We start from the raw sequence: 23,843 nt of genomic DNA on the forward strand, positions 1-23,843 counted from the left end.
TTATTCTGTATTTTTTTTTAAGAGCAGGTGTAGGAAAGTGAAACGTCAATTTATGTTTAGGATCAATGGCCTTCAAACAGTATATAGCATGCTTGCATAAAAGAAAATCAGCACATCCCCCAATACATTTTTCGTTTTCTCTGTGAGGGAGCCAGAGAGATCATTTAAAAAGGTAAATCAGATTGTGTCATTACCTCAGCTGCTCAGAAGCCTGCAGTGACCTACCACACTGATTAATATCCCAAATCCTGGTTATGCCAGAAAACCTCTCATGAGCTGGCTCCTCTCCTTGCCTCTGCCTCCTTCCGCCTCCCACCATTCGCTACTCCCTGTATTTCTGGCATCTTTCTTTTTTATCAGACATGCCATGACTTTTCATGCCCAAGGGCCTCTTCTCATGAGCCACCTCCTTACCTCCTTGTGACCTTTGCTAAAATATTACATGTAGTCCAGCCTAACTTAAATAGCATCTTTTTCATACCTCACCATCTTCTAGCCACTTTCTCTCCTGTAGGGTATTCCATTCTGCTTATCACATCTAAAGTTAAATTGCAGACTCATTTGTTTGCTTTCTCATTTTGTGAAGCCTTGACATTGAGCAGCTCTGTTAGGTAGTGGATTTGTGTCTGCCTCTTTCATCACTGGCTCCCCAGAACCGAGCGGGTGCCTGGCATGTAGTAGTTGCTCACTGGATATTTCTTAAATGGAAAACATATAAAACTGTTCTTCCTTATATTAAATATTAATACAGCAATACTTATTTCTCATATTTTTAGATAACAATAATAGAAATTCTAATATCGTTTTAATACTCCACAATGGATTATACTGTACTCGATAGGGAGGGAATACATTATTTTGGAGCATGGTAATTGGGATTATTGAAATACTGTAAACTAGTAATGATGTTAATATGACCTAACAGTCCTCTTTCCCATTCAAATTGGAAACTATTGACAGTTAAATTTAAGTCAACCAATTAAAATTCAGTTATCACCGATTTCTCTCCCTCCCACCCCCCCAGCTAAGCTATGCAGACAAGCCAGGCTCGGGCACAGTCTCATGACCGGGTACTATTGCACCACAGAAACAGACTTATTTCTGTGATGAGATGGACCACGGACGCTGCCCTCTCAGGTAATGTACATAAAACTCAGAGCATGGGAGCCAGAAGAATAGATGTTTACCCGAATAAACTAGATAAAGGAGAAGGAAGATGCGAGCCAGGTATGCCCAACCATTATTCCAAAACTTCACAATCAGAAAGACCACCTGCTTCTTTCTGAAGAGAAGCCAGTGAAGAGGTAGAAATGGTATAATCGTGTAACTATGATGGAACTCCTTCTGCGTGGGAATCTGAAGCCAAGGAATGGGAGTTTCTCTCCCTAATATTGCACTGGCTTCAGTTTGACTTAAGTATCAGGCCTCTGATAAGTCAGAGTTGTGGATGCCGCTCACACGGAAGGAGTTCTCCCACCTCGGGTGTAGCACAGGCAAGGCCTGCAGCTGCTCCTGGCCTCCAGACATGCTGTGAGTGTAAATTTGTGCTCCCCGCAAGCCTCTAACATTTGATCTAAAAATCCATTGGCTTTTTTATGTCCTAGGGCATTGGCTGATTCTTGTATGTGCCCTGACCGAGGATCAAGCCCACAACCTTGGCATATCGGGACGATGCTCTAAGCAACCGAACTACCCAGCCAGGGCTAAAGTACTATAATAATAGAGCAATAAAATAGAATATAATTGTATAATCATTAAAAATTTACTGATGTTATGAAAGTGCTCACAATACAATTGCAAATGGAATAGCATTATTCATGGCTGTATGTGCAGTGTGCTCTGAATTTTTAGCAAAGTATATGCAAACGTTCACATGCATCTACACTCATATCCAAAAAAAAAAAGACTGAAGGAAATACAGTAGAATGGTCATGATGTTTATTCTCTTCGAGGCTTCTGGCAATGATTTTTCCTTTAAGATTTTCTATATTTCTTATTTCTCTAAATAAACTCACATTACTTTCTTTTATAAATAGCAAAAACTAGAAAATAAATAAAGAAGAATTTATAAAGAAGAATTTATTTCAATCTGTATTATCCTTTTTCATTATGCATTTAAGTCATTTTGAATTGGATTAGTCGGTTGAGAGCAAGCCTATAACTCTGTGGGCATGTGGTATTATATAATCTTGGGCAAGCATTTACGATTAAGACCTCCTTGCCCTCAAGTAATACTAGATAATGTAAGACTATGAAAGTCTTTTTTTTTTTTTTTTTTTTTTTTACATATGTGCCATCTGACCATTCCCCATTCATGTAGCTTTTGTGTAAAGTTATCCCATCTCTTTCATTGCATATCATGCATGATTATAATTTTTGTGTATTGTAAATAGATTCAAACTTTAATATTATTAAAAGGTACCTTTAAAAAATTCTTCTATTCACTATGTAACATTTAAGGACAAGTATATAATCAGTGTTATTTTATAAATGCAAAATAGTTTATATAGTTAAAAGAGGGAGATGTCAAATAAATGTTGGATTGTTTATATTCTGCAAACGAATTACAAACTGTTTTTGATAATAATCATATTTTTATAAAGTAGCCTTATTCTTCTCATCTCATTGAAGGTCTAATATTACACAAGCTTCTTGAGAGGTGATGAGAGAAACATTCATTTTTATGTATTTTAAACAGCTTTGGTTTTGATACTGTATGAATTTCAACACTTACTTTGGAAAAAGTCAATACAACTCCCCCCAAAAGCAAAAATTTATAATTCTAATACACAGCATCAGAGGAAAACCACAGTGATTATTATTGATTTACTTCATGTCAGAAAAAAATGCAGTTTTTTGATATTCTTAAATTCTTTTAACTTTAAACATATTAAAAATCAAGGTGGTTGACTATATGATAGTCAGGTTTCCATTCAGTGACCATTGTGTAATCCTCTCCCTCTTGAATGTGGTGTATGTGATGGTACAGTCAATCCTGTGATTCATGTAAACAAAAATGTAAATATCATAATTCCTTCAGAAAATAGTAATTTGAGCTATTACCTCGAAATCATTATCTCATTGCCTGATTATGGGTAACTGATACATTTTCTAGGTGTTAGTTATTGAGAAGGTTGAAAAGTCAAGCATATTTAGCTGCAGATTGTTTTCAGCATATTTTCTTTTCCTAAGCAGCAATAAGAGATATCTAGTTTCTAATTCTGGTAGCATCTGTAGTCAGCAAGGAATTCTGTAGCTCATTAGGGTGCTGTACCAGACTGGGAGATTTTTTTCCTTGTTTCTTTGATACTAAGTCTGAGTGTTCATACTTCCTACCTTGTCAGTATTGGGCCTAATAAGTACTTCCATATTTGGAGTTTAAAAGGCAACCAGGGTGGCATTCAACTTCATTAGTGATAAAGCATTTCAGAAATCATCACTGAATAATATGCCATTGCATCTATTTTGTTCACCTAAAACAATAACTCAGCATTTTCTTTTCTTTTACATTATTTTGGTGTAGTTATATGAATGTTGAGGAAACAAGGGAAGTAGGAGGCAGAAACTCATATTTGTTTCCATATCTCATAATTCTTTTTAAAAAACAAGATTTAAATTTGAATATACAGTAGAACATAAAATCAGACCTCATTTTCTAAAATGAAGTCAACTGGAAAATAAGAAACTTTTGTGACAAATAAATGTGTTAATTCATGATAAATTACTATTCACGATTGCATTTCCACATGGAATTCATTTTCATCCCTGGAGAATAGAATCAGGCAATGTTATTGTATTTCTATTCTAAGATTTGATCCAGTGATTCAATAAAACAGATCATATCAAGATAAATGTTTTAGACATCTATTTATTAAATTTTCTCACATAAGATTGTTTATTATTTCATGTTTTTCTAGTGGTATCCCAAAAGTCAATGATTTATATATTTAGGAAGTATTATTTCTCAACTTATATTGTAGAACAAGATAAGGTTCTACTTATTTCAATATCAGTTGGTTCCATCATTCAAGTACAATGAATAGTCTCATACCTCATTTGTAAGTGATTGTTTTGTATTTTCAGAATTCATTTCAATGATAGAAGACAAGAGGGTTGTTTTAGTTTCTTTCCCATTCTTTATCACTTATGTCAGATAAAGTCATCATTTTATATTCTTTTATTTCTCGATCATTCTCCTTGATATCAATCTCCATCCTTTCCATATATAATTTGCTAATTTCAAGTTATCTTGAACTTATCAGTTCATGACGATGAAGTGACAAGGATTAAATTTACTCTCCAAACTTAATTTAAAATACAGACAAAATACATACAATTAATATTTTCTGATTTTGAAAGCGAGATAAGAGAGGACATTGGGAGAGAGAACCAAGATGGCGGCACAGGTTAACGCCGGAGTTTGCTGCCTTGAACAACTACTTCAAAAGTGAAACCAAAAGACAGAACGGACATCACCCAGAACCACTGGAACGCTGGCTGAGTGGAGGTCCTACAACTAGGAGGAAAGAGAAACGCATACGGACACTCAGAGGAGGCGCAGTGTTGAAGTCAAATTCTGAGGTGCGGAGTGCGCGCGCGGAGCGGGCTGGCGGCGGAGGGCGCGGTTGCCGTTTTCAATCGGGAGGGAGTCGCAGACTCTGAGCTCCAGATCCGGGCGAGTCTTTAGGGACCCAGACTCAAACGGGAGAAGCGGGACTGTCTGACTTCGGTCAGAGCGAGTGCAGCTTTCTTTCCGAGCTTTGCAGCGGGTGCTGGGACTCAGAGAGGCAGAGCCCCTGGGGACAGGACTGAGAGCCGCCATCACTGCTCTCTCAGGCCCACCCTATTGATACTGTGCAACCCGCCTCGCCCAAGCCCTGCACAGAGGCATTTGCCGGATAGCCTCAGGCAAAGGCTAGATTAGCACCTCCCTAGAGGACAGAAGTTCTCTCACTGCAGACACAGCTGATTCTCATAGCCACTTGGCCTGGAGGTCAAACCCTCCCTGGAATTAGCTACAACAATCAAGATTTAACTATAAAACCACGAACAAAGACCACTAGGGGGTGCACCAAGGAAGCATAACAAAATGCGGAGACAAAGAAACAGGACAAAATTGTCAATGGAAGATCTAGAGTTCAGAACCACACTTTAAAGGTCCCTCAAGAACTGTTTAGAAGCCGCCGATAAACTTAGTGAGATCTACAAGAAAACTAATGAGACCCTCGATGTTATATTGGGGAACCAACTAGAAATTAAGCATACACTGACTGAAATAAAGAATATTATACAGACTCCCGACAGCAGAACAGAGGAGCGCAAGAATCAAGTCAATGATTTGAAATGCGAGGAAGCAAAAAACACCCAACCGGAAAAGCAAAATGAAAAAAGAATCCAAAAATGCGAGGATAGTGTAAGGAGCCTCTGGGACAGCTTCAGGCGTACCAACATCAGAATTATAGGGGTGCCAGAAGATGAGAGAGAGCAAGATATTAAAAACCTATTTGAAGAAATAATGACAGAAAACTTCCCTCACCTGGTGAAAGAAATGGACTTACAGGTCCAAGAAGCGCGGAGAACCCCAAACAAAAGGAATCCAAAGAGGACCACACCAAGACACATCATAATTAAAATGCCAAGAGCAAAAGATAAAGAGAGAATCTTAAAAACAGCAAGAGAAAGAAACTCAGTTACCTACAAGGGAATACCCATACGACTGTCAGCTGATTTCTCAACAGAAACTTTGCAGGCCAGAAGGGAGTGGCAAGAAATATTCAAAGTGATGAATACCAAGAACCTACAACCAAGATTACTTTATCCAGCAAAGCTATCATTCAGAATTGAAGGTCAGATAAAGAGCTTCACAGATAAGGAAAAGCTAAAGGAGTTCATCACCACCAAATCAGGATTATATGAAATGCTGAAAGGTATCCTTTAAGAAGAGGAAGAGGAAGAAAAAGGTAAAGATACAAATTATGAACAACAAATATGCATCTATCAACAAGTGAATCTAAGAATCAAGTGAATAAATAATCCGATGAACAGAATGAACTGGTGATTATAATAGAATGAGGGACATAGAAAGGGAATGGACTGACTATTCTTGGGGGGGAAAGGGGTGTCGGAGATGCGGGAAGAGACTGGACAAAAATCGTGCACCTATGGATGAGGACAGTGGGTGGGGAGTGATTGCGGATGGTGGGGGGGGGAACTGGGAGGAGGGGAGTTATGGGGGGAAAAAAGAGGAACAAATGTAATAATCTGAACAATAAAGATTTAATTAATAAAAAAAAAAAAAAGAGAGGACATTGGTAACATGAAGAAAAGAAAAAACAAGTTGAACCATGTGATTGCTCAAGCTTACTAACTAAAGAGAATTTCCAGGCAAAAGCACAAGGAGTTGAGATTTAAATAGAGGCTGGCTGTATCCCCTACTTGAATGAGAATCAGAGTTCAGGAAAATCAAGGTGACTAGAATTGACAGAGAAGACACCAAATAGGAGGCAGAGAGACAGACAGACACAAACACAGAAAGAGAGAAAGCTCTGAATAGATGTGCAGTTTTTTCCCCTCAAGTCTACAGCATATGCTTATGAGTGCTCATCAGCATACGTTTATGAGAAAACTAAATCCATAAAAAGATCACTCAACATGATCAAGTTGAATAATATGTGGAAATGATTCATGGCCAACGGTCATTCACATCTCCACCAGTCAGAATGAATAGAAAGATGTCCTAACACACAAGGTTTCAACTAAAGTCTATACATGATTATTTCTCTATCATGAGGCCATTTAGCTCTAGATAAAAACCTGTCTGAAATCTCCTAAGAAAATTTGAAAGCAAGCCTGGAAAGGTTAAAATTGTTTCCAAGCAACTCAAATCCATTCCAGGGCAAAACCCAGAAATGTTTATAGGAGTACAAAAAAATTCCAGAAAACAATCATGTAAAATTCACTGTTTGGGATTTACAAACAACAATAACAACAACAACAATGACAAAAACACCAAGAACAAAAAGTGGGAGAAAAATACAATCCATATTAAGGAGAAAAATCAAATGAAATAGGTTCCAAAAAGGTCCAAATGATAGAATTGGTAAAAGATAAAGACAAGAAGTCATACATGTTAAATGGAAAAAATATACACCATATGTTCAGAAAAATAATGAATGAAGATGATACAGAAAGAAATAAATGATATATGGAGAACCAAAGTGAACTTCTAGAGATGGAAATATGACCTCTAAAATGAAAAATATATCAGTTGGAATTAAAAGAAATTTAGGCAACGAAGAAAAAATAGTAGATTTAAATATATGACAGTAAAGAAACTAAAAATGAAATACAGATTTTAAAAATTTTGGAAAAGAACATCAGTGAGTTATGTGACATCAGGTGGCCTAAAGAAGTGGTAACTCAACTATCAGAAAAGGAAGTAGGAGCACCAGAGAAAATATTTAAAGAAATAATGACCACATTTTTTCCAAATTTGATAAAATTTTAGGCCCGAGAAGCTCAATGAACCTCAGCTATAATAAAGAAGGAGAAAACTACATTAAGGGTAATCATTATTATATTGCCTAAAACCAGTGATAAAGGGAAAATCTTTAAAGTTGTGAGAGAAAGAAATATATTACGCACATAGGAATAAAAATAAGAATGAAAGTAGATTTATTGTCAACAGCAATTCAAGACAGAAGAAAGAGAGCAGAATCTTAAAAGTATTGAAAAAAAATTTCAGCTTAGAAAGCTATTATAGCAAAATATTTTTCAAAAACAAAGCCAGAGTAAAGACCTGGGACATGTAAAAATTTGAAAAGATATATCATCAGCATTACTATCAGGATCAGTATAAGAGGCTGGGTGAAAAAGTTGAAGTGATTAATCAAAACAAACAAACAAACAAACCTCATAGACACAGACTGCAGTATGGTGATTATCAGGGGCAAAGGGTGGCAAGGGTAGAAGAGGGCAAAGTGGGGATAATGGTCATGGAAGGAGACTTGACTTGGGTTGGTGAACACACAATATACAGATGAAGTGTTATAGGATTGTACACCTGAAACCTATGTAATTTTATTAACCAATGTCACCCCCAATAAATTCATTAAAAAATAAAGTAATAGCATATTACTTAGGTCAATAAAGATAACAAAAGTAAAAAAAAACAAAAACAACAACAAAAAGACAAAGTAAGGGAAGCAATCCAACACTTTTTCAATGAAGAATCAGGTAGGAGTGTTTGGGTCTTCCTGGTGCCACTGGGATTATGTACCCTCAGCTGCCATGCTCCTGCTGTGTGCCTTTGCCCATCCATTCCTGATCAGAACAGGGCTAATTCATTCCATGTACTATCTAGAAGACATTTAGAAAAAGAATGAATAAGTTAGCATTTCTCTGCAACTATACCTTTCAGAGGAATCCTATAGTCCATAGAGAAATCATCCTTGGGCTTATAGAATAAAGAACAGAGAACAGTTACATGGAGAAAAATACATATGAGAGGCATAGAGAAGAAAAGATCAGAATACAAAACACTTAACCTTTCTCTTTTTATCTTCTAAGTCTTAATCCTGAAGATATAGGTCATCTTGCAGAAAGAAATTCACTGGTTCATTTGATACAAGGAATTTTGATACAAGGAATGGAGCGCTTTTCAAAATGATCATAGCTTCCATGTTGTTGCAGGATACTCTAGTCATTTTTCCAGGGTAGATAATAAAATGCAAAGTCAAAACTAAGTGAAAGTCTCTGAGACTAGAGCAGAGAATTCTAAGCTTAGTGGTTCTGTGGACTTTACGGGGGATAGGTGCTTTAAGTACTGGAGCTTAATAATGTTATCTCTTCCTCCTCCTTCTTCTTTCCATCCTTCACAGATTATCTGTTAGTTCTCATTTATTTTTGTATTACCCATACTAATTTACTATTAATATTTTCAAATTTATTATCATCATTACGTAGGATATAAATGATTATATTTTTTAAGTTCTAACAAAACAATATATTCTGATTTTTCTCAAAAAACTTTTGACTCTCTTCAAAAGTTTTATTCCTTTACTGATAATCCAGTGTTGATAGTGGTTTCATTTGGAAACAACTGTACATTCCCAGTGTGGGATGTAATTGTAAGTTTTAGAAGGTTCAACTTGGTAACGACAATTTCTAGAATTGTTGAAGGCAGGACAATTTATTTTGCTAGCACAAAAAATGCTGAGAATAGACCTTTGTTACTTGATGAATTAAGGTCCCATGAGTTTTTAGTCAGAGTTCTTTCCAGAAAAAGGTAATTATCCTTAAGTTTTTTCACATATCTGTGTTACTTGGCTGCTCCAGCTAAAGAAATACAAACAATATCAAGAACTTTGGAGAAAAGATCAAGGGATAATCCTATATAATAAAGAGCTAATATGCTAATTAGACCAAAAAGTAGAACGACCTTCCAGTTGAAACTGGGGCTGTGATGGCTGAGCCCTTTGCACGAATTTCATGCATCGGGCCTCTAGTATAGTGACAAACGGAAAAAGTAGTACATATGTAGTACATGATTTAAGAATATTTCATAAAGCATAAGACAGTTATCTCACTGGTAACCAATGAGAGCTGATTCTAGTCCTAGATCATTATGGAACTTTTAAAGGAGATTTCTGAATGAATTTTCCCCTCATATTTTTAAAAGAAGAGTCACAGAGTATCCTGGGAGCACGGTTTCCTGCTCTGTGGGAAGATATAGCTTCGGTCTGCATTTCAGTACTTCTAGGCTCTCGGGACAACTCCACAGCATGGTTCCTCATCACTAGAATCCAGCACCTGTGGTTTTCTTCCCACGTGGGGTATATCTGATGATACTGGTAACTGAAATCTGAACATTGTGTAGGAAGTTCATGGAAACATAGCAACCATTCGTCATGGTGTCAGCAACAATCCTATTCTGATTTCTTCCAGTTTTACATTCTGTGAAAATATTCTCGGTGACACAAAAGTTGGGGAAAATGATAGGAATTAGTGTTGGAGGAGGGAATCGAGAGCACATGACCACCAGTGGGTTTGAGAGCTGGACCCTGGTAATCGGCAGCCTCTCATCCTCTCCCCTGTCTGGAGAATGTAAGTTCTGCCTAGCGTGTCACACTGAGAGCTGTTTCATAGCCTTGAGAGAGTAAGGTGCTGGGACCACGGGGACTGAACATGTGACCGAGCCCAGCAGGGATTCCACATAAACTTTTAAGATTCTGACAGGCGGGACGGGAGATCTATGTTCTCCTCTAGCCTCCTGTATAGGTCCCCTTGATCATTGAAACTGCCACCTACGAGTCTGGCATGGTCTGTTTCTTTCTTTGGTCTCCTCTTGCCCTCTGTGTACAAGGGCCAGTTTCAGATTTCACCCCGTAAATTCTCAAAGTGGTGAGCCAACAATGAAAGATATCATCTAAGAAAATGTCACTCTGCTTATCCGCATGAAGTAAAACAGTTTTTTCTTTGTTTTCATCCTGGCTCACCTTGTTCACTTTGGTAAAAATGCTCCTAGCCTGTGCATATAAGATTTTTCATACATTAAAATGTATGGAATATATTACCTAAATATCAGAAAATCTGGATTTTCTTCAGTTTTCTCAAACCAGTGTGAATTAACAGCATATTAAGAAACTGGCAGAATGATCCAGACACCACTTAAAATAAACCAATATCAAATAAAGCTTTCTTGTTTAGACAAGCTTTCGCCTATCAATATTATTTTAAATGAGAAAGCAGCAAAGGTAATAAATAAATAAACTTGTTTAGAAAAAAAAGTTTCTTAAATGATTTCTTCCCATTTACAGTAAACTCACTTTAAGTATTGATGGAGCTGACAAATGTAATATTGTAAACAACAAACACATTTGTTTGAAGGCATCACAGACTAACAGTTCACCATTTGTACTGAAAATTTTCATATTTTAAATCGGCTCCCCCCCCCCCCCCCCCGCCCCCGCCATTTTCCTGCTCTATCATTCATTAGCCTTACATTTCCTTACAGTTGCCTGTTTTCTATTTCTTTACATTTCCTTTTTGGTTGTTCTTTCACATAGTTCTGCCAAAAATAAAATATCTCCTAGTCTTTATTCCTCTTTTTGTCTCACTTATCTACAATTTTTTTTCTATTAAAGATCAGCAGTGAAGTGGGCTGAGAGTTGCTTATTATGAGAAACCATCTTACAAAAGGTTTCTGCAGAGAATGCTGGGCTCTGCTCTTCTGAAAAGTGCTTCTTTTTAGAATTAGCCCGGCTTCGGCCCGTCCAATGGTCCATTGACTTGCTTCGTCAGGATTTTAGCTGCTGCATCACTTAGCTGTGGGTTTATTTGGAAGCAGGTCAACCTGTGACTTATGCCTTAATAAAAGGTTCCTGTTATTAGCTTACCTTGGCCCCTGTGTGTTCAGTGCTGACTCAGTGGTACTTCCAATTAGAGTTCCTAATTCTTGCCATTTCAGTGCTTTACTACTGTATTGCAGGTGCTGTTTTTAGTGAACTAATCAATAGTAAACAAATTATAGAGAAGTAATTCACTGATTGTCACGCTTATATTCTGCAGGGCGTGGTAATTGTTTGCCTTCTTTATCTGATCACCAAATTTTGTTAGATTATCATGTTCCCTAGGATGACAAATCTTGAAGTAGCCCTGAAAGCTTGGTTCTATATTATTTGTAAGTGAGAGTATCTTCCCATGGTGTGATAGGCAATTCAGACATCACTGGGCATTCTGAGTGAGATGTAAGGCAGGTCATCCTCGGAGTCAGGAGGAGATGAATACGGTACAACATCGTCTGGATGATGCCTTAGTCTGCTGACCTTGATGTGGGAGTGAAAAGTGATTTTAAATTCAAAGGAAAGTTAGTAGAGCTTTTTGGCAACTTATTAGACTGATATCCTAGGCTTGCATTTTTTTCCACTTCTTCCTGCCTGACCCCATCAGCCTCTCAAATTCATCACCATGATCTAAATGCCCTCTTCCTTTGTCAGTACCTAAACACATCCCGAGCTTTCAGCAAGCTAATGCAGCACATTCCTACACGGCCTGCGGATCCAGGCTTCCTCCTCCAAGGCTGGTATCTGGTGACTGTCTACACTTAATTCAAGAAGAGCATGAGCTCTTTTCTCTATGAAGCCTTTTCTGAAAGCTATAGGCACTTACCCAGCACTCCTCAAAGTGCTTCTATTATCAAATGCTGTTTCACACCATTATCTATTCCTTGTTAACCTGTTTATTTTCCTTATCAGATTGCAACATTGGGGAATAAAAGAGACCACATCCCATCCGAATTTGTATTCTCAACACCCAATGTGGTGCCTCACATATACCGGGATTTCAATAAATAAATTTGTAGAATGAATGAATATCTTTGTTGTGGAGAATGAGAAGTGACAGCCGGCACCAGAGGAATCAGGAAAGTAAACCTTTATTTCGCAGCGCAGCTAGTCCAGGGGACTTTGATCCAAAACCTGAACTGCCAGTGCGGGAAGGTTTTGATATATATATATATCTTCTTGTGGCGGGACCCTAAGGGTGGGCTTGGCAGCTTCGTCCAAGTCAGTAAGAATGGGGAAGTAAGATTACTGTTTAACTAGATACTGAACTAGGCTGTAAGCCCCCAAAGTTGCCTCCATCCATTTTCCTTCTCATTCCCCCCTCTTGTTCCATAAGCTAGCCTTAGCCTTGAGGATTACAGAAGACTCAGGAATTGGGGATAAGGTTGCCGACGGCTCTAGTTATTTCCTGCTGAAGGGAGGCGACGAAAAGAGGGCCACGAAAAGGGGAGTGTAGCATGCCGCGTCTTTATTATCTCCCCCAAGGGGTCGTAATAGTAGTTCAGAGTAGCAAGGGCAGAGAAGTTCTCTTCCCGGTACCAGTCTGGGGATCTGGCGACACTTGTATCCAGAAACACCAAAGTCAGGTCGATCAGCCGCATCCACTGTCTTCTTGAAGATGATTTGCAGGGAAGGGGTGGTTCAGGTCAGAGGTCACCTTCCATTCTGGATGCTGATTGTCCAGTTGATGGGTTGCTTTCACCTGGGAGTGGTGGATTTAGGTGTTCAGTCCTGCAACTTTGAGAGCTGAGGAAGTGGTTAGTATGACTGGATAAAGTCCCTTCCAGGTTGGCAGATGGGTGTTTTTTTTTTCCCCCCAATTATTTATTTATTTATTTATTTTTTTATTTATTTATTTATTTAATATTTTTTAAAATATATTTCTTTATTGATTTCAGAGAGGAAGGGAGAAGGAGAGAGAGATAGAATCATCAATGATGAGAGAGAATCATTGATTAGCTGCCTCCTGCACACCCCCCACTGGGGATGGAGACTGCAACCCAGGCATGTGCCCTTAGCCGGAATCAAACCCTGGACCCCTCAGTACACAGGCTGACGCTCTATCCACTGAGCCAAGCCAGCCAGGGCATCCAATTTTTTATTTAAACCTGGTTCCCAGCCTTGTGAGGGGGTACAGCTGTTCCTAAAGAGATGGGCAATTGATCAGTAATCCATTTATGGACTTCAAGGATAGTTTTTCCAAGTCCTTGTAGCTGTTTCTGAATTTTTAAGTTTTTTATTTCCCCCAAATCTTCCTTTGGCCCAATTAAGGGTGAGGGTCTGCCATATAGAATTTTAAATGGAGAGAACCCTACCCTAGCCCTCAGGGCACAGCATACCCGCAGGAGCACAAGTGGTCCCATGTGAGGTTCAGCCTTTGAGCCAGGAGTTACTATAGTAACCAGTCTAAGGGAATAGTTGCCGGGAGCCGGTCCATCCTTGCTGTTTCAAGGGACCTGGCATATATAGCATACTGTTCTTAATATGTTTGCTCCCCTTAGCGCTGTGTGTTTTAACCAAGGTCACCTCTCCGAGAAAGGTTGTTTCCCCAGGTAGGAATTTTTCCCTGAAGTCAGGGAGGGGATGCCTCTCCTAGAAAGGTTGTTTCCCCAGGTAGGAATTTTTCCCTGAAGTTAGGGAGGGAATAAAACCCCTCAACTAAGTGCCAGGCGGGTAATTAATCACTTTAACTATGAACAATCATGCTTAAGCTACATAATCTTTACTCCCTGGAATGGAGATAAGAAACGCCCTAACCTTTGTAATAGAGATTGATAGGATTGAATCAACTGGTATAAATACAGATGTAATAAGACAGCAAGACACAGAACTTAGGAGACAGAAAGAAGACAGCACCTACACAGAACCTAGAGACAGAAGAACTTCGCTGGAGAGAACATGGCAAAAGATCCTGGACTGAACCTGACTACAGAAATTGGTAAGAGAACCTGACTAGAACCTGGTGACTGAACTTGGCTGGAGAACCTGGACAGAACCTGGCTGGAGAACCTAGCGAGGGAACATGGCTACAGAACCTGGCTGGAGAATCTGGAGAACCTGGCTGGAGAACCTAGCAAGAGAACATGGACACAGAACCTGGCTGGAGATCCTAGCCAGAACTTCGCTGGAGATCCAGACCAGAACTTGGCAGGAGACCCTGACAAGAGAACCCGGCTATGATGATCAACTGAACGCTGCCTCCGTGTCATTCCTTCTTCGCCGACTCCGTCCACATCTTTGGGGACCCCTGGACCCGCTGGGGTTGGACCCCGGCAAATAGTAACCAATCAGAGGGGATATCAAGGCACCAGGATCTGCAGCCTTTATAAGCCATAGGGAAAAGAAACTCAGTGGGACCCTTTCCCCCTCCCCATATGGGAGTCCATTCTGTGGGACTCTTTCCCTCTCCCCACATGGGAGTCTGTACTTGTTCTTCAATAAATCTCCACCTTTGCTATACTACCCTCTCTCCATGGATTTATTCTTCCACTCCGGTGGACAAAGAATCTGGGTTCCAGTCAATAATTCCGTTGCACCATTGACCCCCTCTGCCTGTCCCAGCTCCCCCTCAGGCCTTCACCACACTATTATCTGTGTCCATGGGTTATACATATATGCATACAAGCTCTTTGGTTAATCTCTCTCCCCCCAGACCCTCCCTATACCCACCTCCCCTGGCTTTTATTTCACTACATCCTCCTGGCTTATTTTTTTCCAGTCTTGACATGTCTTTTTTCAGTTTTCTTTGCCTTCTCTATGTTTACTTATTCTGTCTTAGTTGTTATTCTTAGCACTTGCCATTGTCTCCTAGTAGGATATATATGCGATTTTTAAAATGTGCAGTGCCTTGCTGGCTTATACTACCTTGTAATGGGTTGAGACATTCGATCATACTCATCTCTTTCCAACTCCATCTTTTGTGGCTTCATGTTGGAACCTTGAAATCAATTTTGGTAGAAGTTTATACACTGAGAAAATTGAAAAATACTATAATCAGTGCTTCTAAAAAATTCTCCAGCTGCTGCTGCTGATAAATCTCTCTCTCTGACTAGCCCAAGAGGGTATTTTTGTTTAGTGCTCTAAGTAAAATACTTAGAAAAGTACCTCAGACATAGTGGGTGATCTTAAATTATTATTACATGGATATAATTGAATAATTAGTCATAAGCTATAAAATTAATTAGAACGCAGTTTTTTTAAACAACCATTTTAAAAGATTGCAGTATGTTATACTCCAAAAGAATTCAATACCTATTTTCTTAGAAAAATAGTGAGTGAAATGAGTGAATAGAACTTACAAATGCACTTAGTGAAGATGAGTTGCATAAAAACGATTCCTGTAATTATGCCAGATTGACCATTGTGGAAAAAATACTGAAAATATACCTTGGGGAGACAGTCTAAATTCTGCCAGGCACTTATGCTTTTTAGAACATAACTGAGTAGTATATTCACCTGCTTGGGAAGCATTGCAAAGCAAACATACAAAAGTGAGTAGAAGGTGCAAGCAGAATGGACTTGATCACTTGTAAAATTAAATTATGCAGAATTTAAATTTACCCACAACTCCATTTGTTTCTCTGAGGTTTCTCCTCTTTCTACAAGACACACATGCTCGTATGTCCTCATTACAAAATGAAACGTTACTTTTATTTTTTATTTATAGTTCAATTACAATTTACATTCAGTATTAGTTTTAGTGAAGAGCAAACTGATTAGACAACCATATAATTTGCGAAGTTTTTCCTCTAAACATTCTAAATGCTACGTTGGCTTACTTCTAAATCAGTCACCAAAGATTTTCATTGAACCATAGAACTGATGTTTTAACATTTTGACTTTTACGTTCCAGCCTTCTTCTGTAAGCCTTAATTTGGAAAACTGGGACAGAACAGAATAATGGTTAAAAAAAACACAGACACTAGACTCTAAATTCAGACTGCTAGGGTTTCTATCCATGCTCTACTAAATAGCTATGTGATTTAAGAAAATAATTATCTTCTCTGTACCTGTATTTCCTAAGCAGAAAAATAATGGTTGTAATAATATTACTTTAAGTTAGAGTATCATTATGAAGCATAAATATGTTAAAACCCGTACAACTCCTAGAATAACACTTGGGGCCTGCAGTAAATCACAGCTATTTAAACACACCATATTTGCTGTGATTATTTATGGCTGATGCTTCTTTCACATATAAAAATTCCTTGGTGTTTTAATTTGGTTTAGGACATTAACTTATTTGAAGTAAATGAGTGATTGCATTGTGTGTGATTAGTTTTGGAAGACCATAAAATATTCATTCAGAAATTCAGCATTTACTAGGTAACCAGAATGTTTTAGCACTATTAGCAGTGAACAATAACATACAAAAACCATGCTTTTGTAAAACTTAAATCCTGTTTTTCTTAAACCTTTGAAATTTTATGTTCTGATAAGTGGAGGAGGTACATACACAACAAATTATGTTTCACAAATACTGTAATATGGTAAGTAAACCCTGCATAGTAAGTAACTCCCAACTGGAAAATCATGATAAAAAACATTGAGTTGCACAACTTGAAATATGAATAACATTGTACTAACAAAAATGTAATATAAGTAGAAAAATCTGAGTGGGGCAGTCTAATGCAGCTTGATAATCCTATATAATAAAAGCCTAATATGCTAAGTGTCTGGTCCTCCGGTCAACTGTTCATCCAATCAAAGCGCAATATGCTAATGATATGCTAAGGCCACTCAACCACTTGCTATGACATGCATTGACCAGCAGGAGGCAGGTGCTCAATGCAAGAGCCCTGAGCCAGGCTCACGACTGGAGGAATGCAGTGGTGGTGGCAGGAGCCTATCCCTCCTCCATGGCAGCACTAAGGATGTCCCTGCTAGGAGCAGGTCTAAGCTGGCAGTTGGACATCCCCCGAGGGTTCCCATACTGTGAGAGGGTACAGACCAGGCTGAGGGACGCCCCCCCACCCCTGGCCCGAGTGCACAAAATTCATGCACCAGGCCTCTAGTTAGAAATAAGACAAAATGTGATGAGTGATGAAGCTGAAAATGTATGGTTAGGAATAGGCCCTTAAGACCAGATGAAGGTGAGTGAAGTTTCCTTAAATAGGCAATGGAGAGGAATTGCAGGTTTTAGCCTGAGTATATAAGTGATTTTGTTTTACATATTGTAACAACAGTAGTTATTATGGGACCATTTAACAAATACTTAAACTGTGAGACAAACATGGAGTTGAATATTCTTTCTGAATGAAAAAGCCCTGTAAAAAAGTAGTTGACCAAAAACAACTTACAATCTTATAGTAGAAATAAATAAACCAGGTCATTTTCATGTTGATTATATAACAAACTATGTTAGCCTAAAATGTTTTTTTTTGTTTCAAATCATGATATTTACTTCTGATTTGTATATCCTAGGGAGACACACACAAAAATAAAGGAAAAAAATGTAAGCAAGATTGGTAAATAAGAAAGCCATCTTCTTTGGTCTCATGATTTTTCATAGATAAAATATATTTAATGGCAACTGACATAAAAATAATAACAAATTTGTTAATTTGTCTAGAAATGCTAAGATAAGAAAAGCTGCCAAAAATGTTTTTCTGCTGAATTGAAAATTAATTATACAACAGAAAATTGGGGAGAATAGATATTCTATACTTTGAAACATTCACATAACATTAAAAGAACATAAACTGAGTTTTTAATGACAGGGTTCATATTTATACTAGAGGCCCGGTACATGAAATTCATGCATGGGGGGGGGGGGGTCTCCCTCAGCCCAGCCTGCACCTCCTCCAATCTGGGACCCCTTGGGGGATGTCCAACTGCCGGTTTAGGCCCGATCCCAGGCATGTTTTACTGTCTCCAGCTTTAATAAACATACCCTCAAAATTATCTGGACTCGAATTGTGAAATCTTTCCTGCCCAAAGTCAAGAACCCATACACTACTGGCTGGTCTGAGGCAGACGCCCTCTGAGCTCAGTCCCTTTTCCCTTGAAAATATCACATTCAGACTGCTCCTCTTAATTTAAAATAAACTCATTCTGTGAAATGACAGTAAAAAATCAGCAAAATAAAATTTCATTGCAAACTGGTTTATGCTTTTATGGCCAAAGATGATTACGTTGATCTTTCATGATCAGGTTGACAGTTTGTGTCAATCCTGGTTTAAATTTACCAAAGTAGTAAACACCAGATAATAGACAACACATTTAATAAATTAATACATTAAAGTTAGTGATGTGTTGAACAGTGAGAACAATATAATAATATATGCAATAAAATATATTATTAAATTAGTGGAATTACTATGACTTGGAATATGTTTGGGAGACTATATATAAATATTTGCATTTTTTTTCTATCATAAACAAATAGGTAAGTGCTATAGACTGAATGTTCGTGTCCTAAGATCCATATGTAAAAACTGTAACCCCCCAAGGTGATGGTATTAGAAGATGGGGATCTTTGGGAGGTGGTTAGGTCATTAGGGTGGAATCTTCATGAATTAGAGAGGAGCCCTTAGAAACAAGACTTGAGGGAGCTCCCTCACCCCTTCTGCCACATGAGGACATGGTTAAATGCAGGCTCTCACTAGGCAAGTCAGCTGGTGCCTTGATCTTAGACTTTCCAGTTCCTCAAAACTCTGAGAAATAATTTCCTGTTGTTTATAAGCCCCCCACTGTATGGTATTTTGATAGAGCAGCTCAAATTGACTGACAGCAAGCAAGAATAGAAGTGATTAAGGTAACTCAAAGTTAATCTATGCAAGGTTTAAATTTTGCTACTTTTCAATCTAATGTCCATTTTCCCGTGTTCCAGTTATATTAGGTCAGACAAATAGAATAAACATAGTGTTGGTATAAAGCAAGTACTTAATAAATAAATGTTAGGTTGCATTTAGAGAGCATTATTTCAAAATTTCTTGACTACATTAGTGCTGAATTGAATAGATTGATTCCGCGGCACCCACCAAACTAAAAAGCAGTGTTCACATGTTGACAGCTGTGCAAAGATTGCTATAAATGTGTAGATGCTTTCAACAGCATCCGCACAGGCACAGCTAAATACTGGAGTAGCATGATAGACAAAGCAGTGCACTGTTTGTGCTTGTGTGATATTTGCTTGTGTGGAAAATTGAACCTATGGGGCCTTGATTATGAACACCGAGAGGTATTGTGGAGTGGAGTTAAAGAGTTATATGTTGTACATTTTTAAAATGATTTCTCCCAAAACATCAAAAGTCCTTAAATAGGATATGAAGAAAAGGGAACAGTAGTTCACTGCTGGTGGGAATGCAGATTGGTTCAGCCACAGTGGAAAACGTTTTGGACAAAGGACAAGGGTGGGGGGTAGTATTAGATTTCAAAAGTGAGAATGGGCAATTTATAGGGAGTAGAGGGGGAGTGGAATACACATGGCAGGAAAATCCTTGCTTGGGTGACTCAGGAACAATGGGATTTGTATGCAGGCATCTAGCTAACAGGCACACCCTAGAGCCCTCTCTTTACCATACTTAATTCTAAGTAGGCTAAGGCTGCACCCTAAGATCTCTTCCTGAAGGTTTCTCTGTCTGAATCTCTGGGGCAGGAAACGGGGGAAAGTCAAAGGTTCTTTCTGAGAGTTATTTCTTCATAATTAACTTAAAATCAATATCCCAAAAAGCAGCTTCAGTGTGACAGAATTTTGGTCCCTTCATTTACCTAAATACTATCTTAAAATCCAGGAGGGTAAAATATCCGCAGGTCCCAGGAGATGGGTATCTTTGAGTGGGAAGATGCACATGATTCTTTTCACATCATATGCCAAAACCAGTCTGATGAACTGTTTTAGCATCACATCTAATTATCTGAGAAGAGGTTACCTTAATATTCGTTTGTGATGTAAAATGCATAAAAATTAGGACCAATAGAAGCAAAATGTGTTAACTAACACTTACTTTGACAGGAACACTAGTTGCTCTGACTGGAACAGATGCTAAATTTTCAAAATTAGGAACAGAAATTCTGGGCAGTGCCCTTAATTCTGGCCCTGCGAAAGACAAGATTGGACTTTTTCCATGGCAGGACAGACAGAGATGGGATGCTGGAGGGGAAACCCCTTAATTTTACATCATCAATAAAACTTTCCACCGATACCCCTTCTTCCCACGGGGGTATTTTCCTTGTGGCACCCCAAGAACTCCATTTCCACTGATTACACGACAAGGCAGCACATGATGGGCACTCAATAATTTCAGAGAATAAATTAATGAAAACATGAATGAACAATATTATTAAAGTATAGAACTCTATTATTGGAATACTAATTACTTAGCATGTAAAAATCTCTAGAAAATGAATAATAATCTCTAATTTTAATAATATCTTGCATTTGAGTGTTGCTTTATAATTGACACACATTATTACATTAGTTTTTGAATTGTAATTTAAAGTTAGACAATCCAAAGATCATGTTTTTTCATCTTTGTAGAAACAGTATCTGTCACAGGTTCTCCAAAAACAAATAGCATCCACCATCTACTGCTTACTTCCCATCTGTCAATCTTTTTCCCATGCTAAAGATGAGGAAAAGATTGAGAATTTTAATTGTTTATTTAAGTATTTCATAGCTAGTAAGTGATTCAGAACCATTTGTTCCTGACTCTGTAGCTCAGCATTCCTATGTAATAAGGGCAAGAAGTAAAATTGTGTATGAGTATTTAAGGGGCATGATTTGAACAAAATATAAGTCTTGGTGATTGCTTAAATATAGGGAAGAGTTCACTGGATTCAACCCATACATTACACTAATGAAAATTCCAAATGCTATGGAGATTAAATTCTTAAAATAAAGCAACAAAAATATGTTAAAGTATTATGAATTATTATCAGTTTACAATATTAGAAGGTTGAAGATCTCTCTCAACATGATTCACAATCCATAAGATATAATAGAGAAGACTGATATATTCAACTACTTACACATAAAGTAGTTGTGTATTTTATATAAAATATAATAAGTATTGTATTTTATATAAAATAAGTGATATAAAATAAAATAAGTAACATTTGAAGGTTATAAATGATATAAAATACAATAAGTAACATTTGAAGGTTAAATAAAAAACTGAAAAACTTTTCACAACTCGTAGCATAAACAAAAAACTAACCTTCCACATGTATAAATAGCTGCTACAAATTAGTTAAAAAAAACCTAATAGAAAAACTATCAAAGGATATGACCAAAGAGTTTATAGAAATTCCCAAATATGTAAAAATATACTTGCCAATGCTTTAAAAAATGGAAATTAAAATAGCACTTTTTTAAAAAACAGAGAAATATCCAATTAAATTTTAAATTGACAGGGTTGCTCATGCATTATTGATGGGGCTGCAATTGTTAAAACCTATCTACAGAGCAATTTGGCCATATCTATTAAAATAAAGTTGCACATACTTTCGTGTCTCACAATTCAAATTCTGGGAATTTAATAACATATATAGTAGAACATATTTAAAATAATATATACACCATTTTCTCAATGAATTACTGTCTATAAATGTTGGAAAAAAACACAACGTCTATCAATAGGGAATTGTATAAATAAAGTATGGTAATTTCTGCAATGGAATACCATGAAGATTAAAAAGAAGAAGCTCTTATGTGCCAATATAGAAAGTTTGTCAAGATAAATTGCTAAATGCAAAATTCAAGGCTTAGAACAATATATATAGGATCCTCTATATAAAAGCAAAGAGTTGGAAGAGCAACATATATTTGCATTTAACTATATAATTTTTAAAACATCTGTTGGAGGATCATTAATATTTAATACAAATTGTACAAAGATATATAAAGTATTTACTCTTTTCTTCTGCCAGTCATGAGGTAAACAGTGAATCGGACCAGTCTGGTAATCAAGTAATTTTGCAAATAAATTTAGTTTATGTGATGGGATGAAATGTCTCAATGTTAAGCTAGTTTATTTAAAGAAAGCAAATATGAGTAAAATAATGACCTTTACCCTTTCAGAAGAGAACACAATGTCTAATGGAAAATAGAATTATACATGATTGTACGTAAAATAAACACATTCTTTTTCTTGGACAGCTTTGCTGGACAACACATTTTATTATTACTATCTTTGATTAGTAGAGCAAAGATTAAATTTATTTTGACTAATTTTTATCAATGTATTTTGGTTGTTTTTACTTAATGTGACATAATCATTTTGTTAAGGGGTTTTTTTAAGGGTGAATTTTTTTATTTTACAGTTTAGGAAAATAGAAGCAGGGGAGGGAGGAGCATTACCCATTATATATTTAAAAAAGGATAAACAAAAAAGAAAAAGAAAAAGAAGGTAGAATTTTAAAATTACAAAGGATGTAGATTTCCCTTTTGTTTCCATCTGGAAAGAGGACCAAAATTGTCAGTAAAATATAGACAGGTCATAAATTGTAGAGTGAGAATTTCAGCTTTCGTCTAATTAATTTAGTCATAATGGAATTCAGATGACTTATCTTTCTGAAATGTAAAATAATGAGATAGTAAATAAGTACCAACATTTGCTGACTATTCAAGTATTTAGTTTTCTGTTTTTAAGTGACAGTATGTGTCAAAAAAGAGGCATGATGAAAGTGTATATTAAAGGTTTTGAAAAGAGTATGTTCATTTATACACATTATACATTATTGATGAGTTGTGTAGAGTAAATTGGCAAATATTTCCAAATGAGTTATATTCAAATTTACAATCTGTTCTCTCATTGCAGTTTTAATTTTAAATATTCTGTTCCTGTGTCCCCATAAATCAGCAAATGTTCCAGAAGTAATTTCTTTCAAGAATTTTTTTGTTAGAAGAAATGTCTCAAATTTTGTTTTTTGAATTAAAATAATTCAAGCTCTCTGAGTTTGTGTGTATGTGTATGTCTTACCTCCCTTATCTGAAAAATAAAGTGGTTTTAATTATTCATTTTTATAAATATAGGATTGTCAGATAAAGATAATGTGTGCAGCTTTAAAAAAGCATCTTTAAAAAAAGCATCTTGGTAAAGGAGCTATACAATTGGTATGAGACATTTGAGGTGCAAAAACATAATGACATTTTTTACTTTCATCTGTGGTGACCTATGATCTTAGCAAATGTCACCTGTTACCCATGGCTGGACACGAAGACAGGCTGGGAGCCGAGTCAGGAACGAGGGATCAGCAGCAGTAGGAAGCATCAGATGCAAGACTAGGAACCCAGTGGTTTTGAAACTGATTTTATTTGTCATCTATGACAGCTTCACAGGAATGAGCATGCTCATGTTAAAATGGACTTTTAATGAAGAGAATGTGTGTGCATCCATCATTGAGTAACAAAGTCCCAAAAGAAATACATGGAATACCATAAATGTAATGTTATAATTAGAATTGAATAGCTGTACTTTAATAGTGCAACTTAGACATGTGCACGTGAAATAGGAGCTCTCTGAGGTCACACTGGTTTGAGAACTGATCTGACAAGGA

This window comes from Myotis nattereri (assembly GCF_964212035.1).
Source record: "Myotis nattereri genome assembly, chromosome: 1".
NCBI classification, from domain to species: Eukaryota; Metazoa; Chordata; class Mammalia; order Chiroptera; family Vespertilionidae; genus Myotis; species Myotis nattereri.